The sequence below is a fragment of the Pan paniscus genome, chromosome 1, assembly GCF_029289425.2.
Source record: "Pan paniscus chromosome 1, NHGRI_mPanPan1-v2.0_pri, whole genome shotgun sequence".
NCBI lineage: Eukaryota > Metazoa > Chordata > Mammalia > Primates > Hominidae > Pan > Pan paniscus.
In genome coordinates, this window is record NC_073249.2 from 2,553,100 (window position 1) to 2,565,994 (window position 12,895).

General features: G+C 40.5%; 1 protein-coding gene across 3 annotated transcripts in view; it reads right to left on the reverse strand.

Moving 5' to 3' along the window:
• The window catches only part of CNST (consortin, connexin sorting protein), a 107,962-nt gene extending 95,258 nt beyond the window's left edge, over positions 1-12,704 (reverse strand). For 2 of the 3 annotated variants that reach the window (XM_034950189.3, XM_014343655.5), the window contains exon 1: positions 12,526-12,659. The gene's annotated coding sequence lies outside the window, so the exon portion shown is untranslated. Of the gene's footprint in view, positions 1-12,399 lie in introns of all 3 variants that reach the window. The other variant, XM_024929066.4, reaches the window with a different exon arrangement.
• Between the last annotated feature and the right edge of the window lie 191 nt (positions 12,705-12,895).

Consider the following 12,895-nt stretch of genomic DNA (forward strand, 5'->3'; position numbering starts at 1 on the left):
ACTCTCTGGTAACATCAATTCACTTCTAAAGGTGAGGATGGAAGAGAGATGCTAATTTTATGTTAACACAAACAGCTATTATAGAGCAGAATATACAAAATATAAAATTCCAAAAAATATTTAAGCTCAGATAAATCACTTTATAGAAATGTTTAAGTCTATTGTGAGAAGTGACCGTAATACCAGAGTATGAGAATAACAAGACACATTTATATAGTGCTTACGCTTTGCCATGCATATAGTAACAATTCCTCACAACAGTCCTATTAGGTAGTTATTATTAGCACTACCATTTTACAGACAAGCAAATTGAAGCACTAATAGGTAAAGCAACTCATCCAAAGTCAAACAGTTCTCAGAATTAGGACTCAACCTAGGCAGACTGGCTCCAGATTCTGTGCTGCTTGTGGTATGTAGGGCAGATTCCATAAGCAAGATGGAATTTGAGCTGGGGTTGAAGAGTTTGATAAGTTAGGAGAAGGAGGAACAGAAATTGTAATAATACTATTTAGCCTTAGAAGAGGCCAATTATAATTTGAAGCAATAGTTTTTTTTTTTTTTGAAACGGAGTCTCTCTGTTGCCTAGGCTGGAGTGCAGTGGCACGATATTGGCTCACTGCAACCTCCGCCTCCCGGGTTCAAGCAATTCTCCTGCCTCAGCCTCCCGAGTAGCTGGGACTACAGGCACGTGCCACCACACCCGGCTAATTTTTTGTATGTTTAGTAGAGACAGGGTTTCACCGTGTTCGCCAGGATGGTCTTGATCTCCTACCTCATGATCCGCCCACCTCAGCCTCCCAAAGTGCTGGGATTACAGGCGTGAGCCACCACGCCCAGCCGAAGGCAATGGTTAATACAGAATCCACACTGAAACATTTTCAGAGACCCATTTTTTAGAGCACAATAATTTTAGAGCTTATTTTAAAGCACTGTAACTTATTTGGTATTTAGTAGACACTGTCTCGAATTTGCTTATTTATTGTTTTAGAATTTTTCTCAAGTTATTTCATGCATATATATTATTTCCCATCTGGAATTCAAGTGCTTGAATGCTTGCAGCAGGAGAATTGTGCCCATTACTTCTTTTACAATCCTCACCAAAACATAGCCCAGGCATATGAATGGTGTTTAATTAATGTTTGTTCAATTGAACTACAATACTAAAGTCTCTCACTACCTTTTACCCAAGGAAACAGATGTAGAAAAAAATGGTTATATCTCTAAAGATGATGTTTAAAATGTACTTAACAACAAAAAAACCACAAGTATTATCTGGTAGGAAACAGAAGAGGGAAACTTGAGAACAGAGGATATTTTTGTCAGTGAAAGATTAATACAGGGACGAGTCAGCAAAGTCCAAAAAAGAAGCATGAATTAGTAAAAACGCAAAGAAATTATAGGTGTGAGCCACCACGCACAGACTGTTTTAGCTCTTTTCTAAAGTGGGTATGAGATAAATGGAATTAGGCCAGGGTCAAATTTATTTTAACCTAGCCTTTCCACTTTTGTTTCTTCAACTACAATTTTACTTGAAAGGTTCACCTCACATTCTTGACTAGGTTTCTCGGCTACAGAAAAACATGAAAGAGAATTCTATGCCCATTAAAAAGGCAAAATGAAAATCTATGAACTAGATGGGATAAAACTGGTTCCTGTAAGAATTATGACCACCTTTACCGAAATTTTTAAAACTCATTGTTTTACTAACAGGATGCTCCTGGAATTTTAAAGGTAAAGTCTGAACAACAGTAGAGTAACCTCAAATTCCAAGCACAAGTGAAGACAAACTTTGAGTAACAGCTACAAAAAGGTAGTACTTTAATCCAAAGTTCAGTTCAAAATAAACGCAGAGGATAGCAGAGGGTCTAGAAAGAGAACCGGAATAAGGAGGTACCAGTAGGAAGAGGCTATAAAGGGAGTGACGCTGTGGTGGGGAGGTGTGGAGGAGAGGTGAGAACGACAAAGTCATAACAACAGAAAAACAGGGTTTGCTTGTACTGTTGAAATTTACTTCATGAGAAGTATCAGTTCTGAAGAACATTTTTAATCACAAAAGCATTTTCACCTGAATAATTCCTTTAGTACATGTTCTTTTCCCTACTGAAATGAAAGATGCCCATCTTAGTAATCTTCAAAACAGCCTATTAATTTGGCAATGTCCCGTCAAAAGCTAGAAAAGGGAGGGCAAGATGGTTCTAAAAACATAAAAACCTAATCCAATTTAAAAAAAATTTTAAAGTAAAAACATGTTAGAACGAGACTTCCAAATGTTTCCACTCTGGTGCTTGCCTGAAGTCTGAAGGCCAAGTTCCCATGGATTCCTACAGGCGAAATTAATCTCCTTTATCTTAAAGCACTGTGGATGTGGGTGGAGGGTAGGGGGTGGTAGCCAAGGGAAGGGGTAATAGGATAAAAAGAATTAAGAAATATAATTTGTGGCTGGGTGCGGTGGCTCACGCCTGTAACCCCAGCACTTTGGAAGGCTGAGGTGGGTGGATCACCTGAGGTCAGGAGTTAGAGACCAACCTGGCCAACATGGAAAAACCCCGTCTCTATTAAAAATACAAAAATGTGCCGGGCGTGGTAACATGCCTGCGGTCCCAGCTACTAAAGAGGCTGAGGCAGGAGAATCACTTGAACCTGGGAGGCAGAGGTTCCAGTGAGTGGAGATCATACCACTGCATTCCAGCCTGGGTGACAGAGTGAGACTCCATCTCAGAAAAAAAAAAAAAGGATGTAAAAACATAATTTGTATGTGCTTCTAACTCTAACACAATTAAACCAAATTTACAAATTATGACACGCAAAAAAAATCAATAAAGTTAAAATAATAGTCACTGAACACGATGCTGCTCTGTAAAAATTAAAGTTTTGTTCACTAGTGGAATACGGTATACACTGTGACTGCACGGTTATCATAGGCACGTGAGGATCCAACTCTCCCACCACCAATTACTGAGAAATCTTTGTTTCTAAAACATGATGTGATGTTGTCCCAAAGGCAAAATTAATTTAACTCCCCCCCAACCACCAGTTATAAACAGAAATACAACCTTGAGCACTGAAATCTTTTTTTTTTTTTTTTTTTTTGAGACAGAGTCTCGCTCTTGTCACCCAGGCTGGAGTGCAATGGCGCCATTTCGGCTCACTGCAAGCTCCACCTCCCGGGTTCAACCAATTCTCCTGCCTCAGCCTCCCGAGTATCTGGGATTACAGGCGCCCGCCACCATGCCTGGCTAATTTTTGCATTTTTAGTAGGGACACGGTTTCACCATGTTGGCCAGGCTGGTCTTGAATTCCTGACCTCAAGTGATCTGCTCGCCTCGGCCTCCCAAAGTGCTGGGATTACAGGCGTTACAGGCGCGAGCCACCGCGCCCAGAGAGCACTGAAATCTTATATGAGAATGTTGTTTTAAAGTGTCAGTATTGTTCTTGAATAAGCTTATATTATTTTTTATCATTGAAATAAAAATAGGGAATTTTAAAAAATGCTAATTACTTTTTTTCTCTTCCACTTCTCTGTATTTTACATATTTTCTATGATAAACTTGTATTTTTTCTAGCTGAGTTTCATGACACCTTTATCGACATATAATTCATATACCATACAATTCACCCACTTAAAATGCACAATTCAATAGCTTTTAGTATATTCACAAAATTGTACACAATCAATTCTAGAACATCTTATCACCCCGAAAAGATCCCCCTGCCCTACATACCCACTAGCAGTGATTTCCCATTCTCCTGCACCCCCACCACAGCCCCGGGCAATCACTCAAACCACTCATGTACTTTCTGTCTCTATAGATTTACATATTCTGGACATTTCACGTAAATGGAATTATACAGTATGCGGTCTATTGCAATTAGCTTCTTTCACTCAGCATGTTTTCAAGGGGTATCCATGTTGTACTATATACTGATACTTCATTTCTTTTTATTGCCAAATAATCTTCCACTGTACAGATATATCACCTTTTATTTATCTATTCATCAGTTGATGGACATTTGGGCTGTTTCTACTTTTTGACTCCTGTGAATAATGCTGTTATAAACATTTGTGCACATTTTTGTCTGAACACTTGACAAAAGGTCAGGAAGTCAGGAGTTCGAGACCAGCCTGGCCAACATGATGAAACCCTGTCTCTACTGAAAATACAAAAATTAGCCAGGCTTGGTGGCGGGCACCTCTAATCCCAGCTACTCAGGAGGCTGAGGCGAGAATCACTTGAACCCGGGAAGTGGAGGCTGCAGTGAGCCAAGATCGTGCCATTGCACTCCAGCCCGGGCAACAGAGACTCTGTCTCAAAAATAAACAAACAAATAAATAAGTAAATAAATAAATAAATAAAATACTTGAGGAAGATTTGTTCAGATTTGTTCTTTGACTCACTATGACTTTCCTTCATAATCCATTAAATTATTTTTGTTTTAAATAAAATACTACTAAAAATGATGCTTTTACATAGGAATCCTTATAAAACCATAGCTGCTTATAAGAGAGATTTAGGAAGGACATGCAATAACCAACCAAGTCAAATTGATGCTGTGGTTGTTGTCCTTTTTTGAGTAACATATTCCTTGAAAAATCTGATGAAAGTTGAGAATTCCCTCTGAAAAATACACGTATTGTGCTTTGGGAGGCCAAGGCAGGAGGATCGCTCCTGGAGGAGGCCAGGAGTTCTAGACCAGCCGGGGCAACACAGGGAGGCCCTATCTCTGCAAAAAGTTAAAAAAAAAAAATTAGCTAGGCATGGTGGTGCATACCTGCAGTCCCAGCTACTAGGGAGGCTGAAGTGGGAGGATTGCTTGAGTCCAGGAGTTTGAGGCTGCACGGAGCTATAATCTTGCCACTGCATGGCAACCTGGGTGATAGTGCGACAAGCTGTCTCTAAAAAAAATTTTTTTTAAAGAAAAAGAAAAAACACGAATTTTTGAATAACCATGTTTTCCTCAAGTTAAAATTTATTGACCTTTTTAAAAAATCTTTGGAGCGGCTGGGAGCGGTGGCTCACGCCTGTAATCCCAGCACTTTGGGAGGCCGAGGCGGGCGGATCACAAGGTAAGGAGATCGAGACCATCCTGGCTAACACGGTGAAATCCCATCTCTAATAAAAATACAAAAAATTAGCCGGGCGCGGTGGCGGGTGCCTGTAGTCCCAGCCACTCGGGAGGCTGAGGCGGGAGAATGGCGTGAACCCAGGAGTAGTGGAGCTTGCAGTGAGCTGAGATCACGCCACTGCACTCCAGCCTGGGCAACAGAGCGAGACTCAGTTTTATTAAAAAACATCTTTGGAGCATTACTACTTCTGTAATCAAGAAGGAAAAAAGAGGCAAAGGTGTGTACTTCTACCCCCCACCACTTCGAGTGACCTGTCAGCTTTCCATGGAAAAAACTAAAAGGTGAGGGAAGGCAGAATAATCTATAGAGACATTCTGGGCACATTTTTTCACTTACACTGAAGAGCTGGAGGAAAATGGAAACTCTCCAGCAAAGGCTATACAAAGTACGTGGTTTTACACAAAGCGTTACACAAGTACATGGAAGCTTTAGCTACAAAACAGATATTCTTAGAATATGTTTCCTCAGCCCAGATAAGTGTTCCTGGAGCAGAAATTTTGCTCATAAGGTTTTTGCACTCGCAGCTGTTCTCTTTGAGGCTTCAGGGAAGGCAAGCCATGGACACATAGGTTAAAGCTCTGTTGGCATTCACCGGGCAATCCCTAGGTTTTCCCCAGCTATGCAGTGGAGACAGGAAGGATAAAAAGCCCGCAGGCATCAGAATGCACGAAACTATAACCAACCAAGAGGCCACCTGATATAATAAAAACTAACTTCTTGAATTAAATACTATTTTACTTTAGGTTATTTTGAAATACAGCTTTCTCTGGCTAGTGAAAAGATGAGCTTTGGTGAATATATGATCTAACAGATTAATTTTAAAACAAGAGTTCAAATGTAATGGTAATAAGACAATCTTCTTCCAAGTCACAAAACCTATATTACATGATTAAAATAGGGAAGAGCAAGGGTATTACCTCTAATTTTGGCTCTTTACAGTGCTTATCCAATGCTACAGGTATAACTCTAACTGGCATGCCGAAGAACTCCACCACAAAATTTTTAAAATACTTGTAGCAAAAAGAATCTAGAGATTGCTGTGTAAATCATTTAAAATAAAGCCTGATGGCTGAATTTGAATTAAGATGCCAAAAATGGGTATCAGTAATGACTTTTCCAGGAAACTACATTTCACAATATCATAACCAGTATAATCTGCACAAACGTCCACCCCTCTTTTCACCTGAGCTGACGCTGAGGGAGGAAATCCCGTTGGTTACATGAATCCTTGTAAGATCCAATTTAAGTAAACTTTTTCATGCTTCACAAGTGGAAAAAAATCTAAAATGTTAGTTGTTGCTTCATGAGGTAAAAACAAATAACTCAGGCCTGGTGCAGTGACTCACACCTGTAATCCCAGCACTTTGAGAGGCTGAAGCAGGCACTCTGCTCGAGCTCAGGAGTTCAAGACCACCCTAGGCAACACAGCGAAACCCTGCTTCTATTTTTCTAAAAAATTAGTAATTAAAAAAACCACATCCCACACCCATAAATAAATAACTCCACTATTTATTATTCAATAAATAAAACATACATTTGGCTGGGAGTGGTGGCTCACGTCTATAATCCCAGTATTTGGGAAGTCAAGGCAGGAGGATCACTTGAGCCCAGGAGTTCAGGACTAGCCTGGGCAAAACAGTGAGATCTCATCTCTATTTAAATAACAAACCACACACATTTTCACAAAAATCCTTATTGAAAAATCTTAGGCAATGTTTTTCAGTTCATCTAAAAATTATTTTTAAGACTTAGTTGTATACTGGGAATAAAAGCTGCAGAAGAGAAAAATAATGAACAAGGACAATGCATACGAAAAATCAAAATACTAAGCAGTATACTATCAAATACTCAAGGACAGCAGCATTTGATCTTATAAAGTTCCCACATTTTTTAATAACTTATTTCAAAATCTATAATATAAAAAAGTACTTTATTTAATTCATTTATGTATGTATTTTTGAGACAGGGTCTTACTCTGTCACCCAGGCTGGAGTGCAGAGCACAGTGGTGCAGTCATGCTTCACTGCAGCCTTGACCTCCTGTGCTTAGGTGATCCTCCCACCTCAGCCTCCAGAGTAGCTAGGACTACAGGCGTGAGTCCCAGGCATGGCTGTGACTGGCCAAAAACCATTTTTAAAGGTTACTTTACCTTCATTCAAATTAGAAAACCACAGTCACCTAATTCACTGAGTTTTCAAAATGCAGCTAAGATAGAAAAAATATGTGATTATTTAATCAGGTAGTGGCTCTCCAGAAAAAAACAGGGCAACTATTCTCATAAGAAAATTCAATACATATGCCAATTGCAAAATAATGTTAATTTCTATAATTGCCTAGATACTGTCAATTTAAATATCAAATGCCCAAATGTCAATGAAGGGTGACTAACCAGACAGTGTGGCACATGCCTATAGCCCCAGCTCAGGAGGCTACAGCAGGAGGATCACTTGAGCCCAGGAGTTCAAGGCTAATCTGGGCAACATAGTGAGACCTCATCTCTAAAATAAGTAAATAAATATGACAAAATTTACCATTTACTGTTTCAGAATTTTTCTTAATCTAAAAGGAAAAATCATCTTGATTTGTCAGTATTTTCATAGGCACACAATGTCTTTCCTTTCCCCGTGGCTAATGATGATGAAAAACAGGAAGTCCTAAGAGACGGAAGGGTGGAGGGTATAATGGCAAAAAGTTTCCATCTCCAAAATGTTAAAGAGCAGGATCTCAAAACTAAGATAAAAACCATTTGGCCTGGCACAGTGGCTCACGCCTTTAATCCCAGCACTTTGGGAGGCTGAGGTGGGCGGATCACTTGAGGTCAGGAGTTTGAAACCAGCCTGGCCAACATAGTGAAACCCTGTCTCTACTAAAAATACAAAAAATTAGCTGGGTGTGGTGGCACATGCCTGTAATCTCAGCTACTTGGGAGGCTGAGGCAGGAGAATCACTTGAACTCAGGAGGTGGAGGTTGCAGTGAGCTGAGATCTCGCACCACTGCACTCCACCCTGGGCGACAGAGCAAGACTGTCTCAAAAAGGATAAAAACAATTTAAGAAATCTCAAGCTATTATAAGACTTCAGAATTCTGCTAATGATGTGTTCTTTAACGAATATTACAAACAATTATTTCAAATGCTTAAAAAACAAAATTATTCCCTGAGAGGATATATAATTTCCCTCATGAGAATGATTCCTACATAAAGGAAAGCCTGTATTCATGTGAATCTTGAAGGCCCTAAACTGGAAAGAAGGTTACATAACAGTATCAAGACATACATATATTAAGTTAGAATTTCTCATTAAGCATATAATGCTTTTAAAGCCCAGTTAAACCTTATTAGGGCTTTTTAAAAACTGAAGATTACTGCACTATCAATTACTCTTCCTAAAATAACTACAATAAATTTGCTAAGACTCACTTGTAGAAACCAAGCAATGTATTTTCTCTTATCCAACTAAAAGGGTGCCAATAAACAGCTATCTAGTTTTAAATACAAACGAAAAACATTATTATTTTCTTATAGAACATCCACACATCTCTCACAGAACAAGTAACATCCAGTAACTATACCCCTTCCCCAATTCTGTCTTTGATCCTCTAACACTCCCCATAGTCCCTACATTGTGCCAGGTCTATCATGACTATATTTGACAGAGGGAGTTTGTTCACTGATCAGGTAATTTAAAATTTCTTCATACTATAAAGGTTGAGAAGAGGGCATGTTTCCTGTATTAAATTACACTGAATATTAATGAGGCCTTCAGGCTAATTTAGCTATTAATGTAGATATAACACACAGCAGCTAAAGTAGTATTTAGGGAAGTTTATTAGAGCACAGAGGTCAAGACAGGAACAATGATGGGTCTGACTGATCCCCATGGAGGTTAACTGGCTTTAGAGTTACCTTTGTTACAGCAGCTCTGAACCACTGACGGTTCTATGTAAATCACCACCCTTGTTGCAAAAACAACTTGAAGCACGTATGGAGACAGTATGTCAGTTGCTTTATATAAAAACTGCCATCTTTCCTTTTAAATTTCCCTAAACCACCATACACAAGTTAATCTTTTACTTTACTCAGGCTCCCAGCATTCTACAGCCATAAAACCTACTCTCTTCCTTTCTAAATTTTGCTCAAAGATTTGATCTTTCCCTTGGTAAGAAACACCATGATATAAAGAAGCACATTTATAAAACTCTTAGCTTTACCTGAAACTGACTCAGAAAATAACTCTGCAACAACAGGTACTCTACCTGTTCACAATAAAGTTCAATCTTCTTGAAGGTCCTCAAGTTCTCCCTACAATTTAGTCGACAGAAACTCATACTGTGCCTTGACACACTGTTGACGTGCAGATGTAAGTAACTAGTAACAATGACACGCCAGGAAATGACTGAACACTATTCATCTTATGAGCCTCATTAAACAAGCATGGGGCTCAACGTTAACACAGTCAACACTAAGAGAAAGAGGCTGGGCATGGTGGCTACGCCTGTAATCTCAACACTTTGAGAGGTTGAGGTGGGAGGATCATTTGAGCCCAGGAGTTCAGGGCTCCGGGACTGCCACTGCACTCCAGCCTGGGCAATAGAATGAGAATCTGTCTCAAAACAAACAAAACAAAACGAAAACACTAAGAGGAAGAGACTTAGAACTCTCTTCCTGCATAGAAACTTCTCAAATTAAATACCGCAGTACTTCAGGAAGAGGAGTTTTTAATTTACCCCACAGAATCAGACTCTCAGTGTAGGAAGACAGCTTAAAAATCATGTGACCATCCTATCATTTGTGCTGCTCAGTAAGGTAACATTTAGCTACATGTGACTGTTGAGCACTTGAAATGTGGCTTCTCCATATTGAGATGTGCTGTAAGTATAAAATACCAGATTTTATAGATTTAGTATGAAATAATGTAAAATATCTCATTTTAAAAATTGATTTCATGTTAAAATAACATATATAAGATTAAATAAAATATACTACTAAAATTTTACCTGTTTCTTTTTACTTTCTTAATACCACTACTAGAAAATTTTAAATTACTTATATGGCTTGCATTGTATTTCTATTGAAGACTGCTGCTACAGACCTACAGCCTTAATTCTAACAGCAAGCAAGGACTATCACTTGGTATTTCCCAATTACAGTTGTCATTTAAAAGCCAAAAGAGGCTGGGTGTGGTGGCTCATGCCTGTAATACCAGCACTTTGAGAGGTGGAGGTCGGAGGATCACCTGAGGTCAAGACCACCCTGGCCAACATGGCGAAACCCCGTCTCTACTAAAAATACAAAAATTAGCTGGACATAGTAGCAGGAGCCTGTAATCCCAGCTACTCGGGAGGCTGAAGCAGGAGAAACTGCTTGAACCCGAAAAGCGGAGGTTGCAGTGAACCGAGATGGCACCGGCCTAGGCGACAGAATAGACTCCATCTCAAAAAAAAAAAAAAAAAATTACTTCAAAAAGGCAAAAACAGCATAGGATAGAAAACCACACTTCTTAAGAAAAAAAGATGGGAAATACTGCACACTAATCAAGTTTTTCTAATAAAGTATGTCTAAATCCTGATCATAAAGTTCATCTTTAAGGTGAAATCAACATGCTCAGCATCTGGGACCTCAGAAAAAAAATAAGATGCACAAAAATCTCTTTTTATTATTCAAGTACCTTCAATTACAAACAAGTGAACCATCAACACTGTAAAAAGGGAATATTATAATGTAATTCTCTTTCCCAAAACCAAGAGAAAATAATAACACTCAAAAGCAAAATAAAAAATGACATCAGTTTTTCTAGGCCTCAGTAGGCTAACTTTGGTCCACAAACATTATGAAATAAGACAGTGCATTTTAAAATAAGTGTTTTGTTTTTAACCACAATGTGTTTATTTTTCTTTTTCTCTTTTTCTTTCTTTCTCTTTTTTTAAGGAGACAGAGTCTATGTTGCCCAGTCTGGCTTCGAACTCCCGGCAGCAAGTGATCCTCCCACCTCGGCCTCCCAAAGTGCTGGGATTACAGGCATGAACTACCATACCCAGCCACCACAATGTTTTTTTAAAAAGTCAGAAATTCAACGACACGTTTCTATGAGTGAACCATGGAGACATAATTCTGTTTTATCTGATTTCAAAATATTTAGGACTCCAGGTCCTGGAGGGGGAAAAAAAGTGTATTTCTGAATCTATGAAAATGTTTTTTAAGGGGAGAGGGGGAGGCAGCTCAGTAATGGAGAGAGGTTCAGAGGATGCAAAGTCACCTCTAGAAAATTGTCAGTGAGAAAACTGTACGAAAAAAGAATTTAAGCAAATTAAGACCAATGAGTGAGTCCCCACAGTTTGCACAACAGTTGATGAGATATTTTCTATGATGTCCTAACAAATTTATAATCCACAAAAGGTCATATTTAGTTGTCAATTCGTTATCCGCTTGAGCTTCATCAGATGAGTATAATCTTCAGACTATTTGCTAGGTGATACATTCCTTAGGAACCTTTTCCTTGTGCATTTAAATGCCAAACTCGATTACGCTCTCAGTAGAGTAAGCAGAAAGGATTGTACGTATTTTAAGACACGGAGTTGATTGGCTGCCGTTTCTTGCCTTGGTAGTAAGGATAATGGGTAAAAGCTCTAAGTTTGATCCTGAAACACGGAAAACACTCTCAAAGAACCGTGTCTTCTAACATTGCCCAATAGGTTAAAAAAAAAAAAAAAAAGACTGCCAAAATTTCCATTACAGCATCCTATTTTTAGTCTTCAAAATTGGGTCTTTTAAATCGCATTCCACAGTACGATGTGTTTGACTAAGTTCACATAAGGAATAAAATAAGCATCCTAAAGTCTTAATCTTTTTAAGCTTAGAAAGGAACTGTAAGCTTTTAAATCTTCATTTTTAATCTTAACTTTAAGTCTTTCAAACACACAAACTGAAAAAATTAAGGAAAATATTGGCCCAGAGAGAGGAACGGAAGGGAGACACCACGCGGTTCTTGACAACCAAAGTGGTAGTGATGGAGGGGACCAGGTGTGGGGGGGAAATGAAACCATCCACGAGGGTGGGGAGAGCGGGCTGTGGGCCACACGACAGAAAGGAACGGAGACCGTGGAAGCCGCAGGCTCCTCCAGGAGCCGGGTGAGGAACGACTTCTGGCGCTAGTCCCCTAGGGAGGGAGAAATTGGCGCGACGCGCAGCAACACGAGACCCACAGTAGCTGAGAAAGGAGAGGAAAACAGGCGACCTGAGAGGCGGAGGAGGTAAGGGGACCGGGCTACACCTCACCGGGAGGGCAGAGGCTGCGCGGCTGGCGGAGGACAGCGCAGGGGGAGGAGCGAGAGGCTTCCGAAAGGCTTTCCATCCCGGCCGCGAGCCGGCGGGTCCCCAGCATCCCGCTCCTCCTCTCCTCACCTGGGAATCGGAGGCGCAAGGAGGGCTACCGCTGGGCGCCGGGTCTGTTTCCAGCCCCACTCGGCGACATGGCGGCCGACGTGCTGTCACGGAGCTTGCTCGGGTCTCCCCTGGCTCCGGTGGAGGAGACACCTCTCGCCTTTCCGCCCCGCCTCCCTCTGCGCGCCCCTCGCGGCTGGCCGGCTGGAGGCTGGCGGCCCGCGACCGCGGAGCATAGAGCTCTGGCGGCTAGAGAGGAAGCGCAGAGCGCGGACAACCATAGAGTACGAGTCCGGACACCAGCCGGATGGTCGGTCGCTCTCCTCAACGGTCCACTCACAATCCTCGGGCGGCTGAGCCGAGGCGGAAGCGGAAGTGAGGGAGAAAAGCA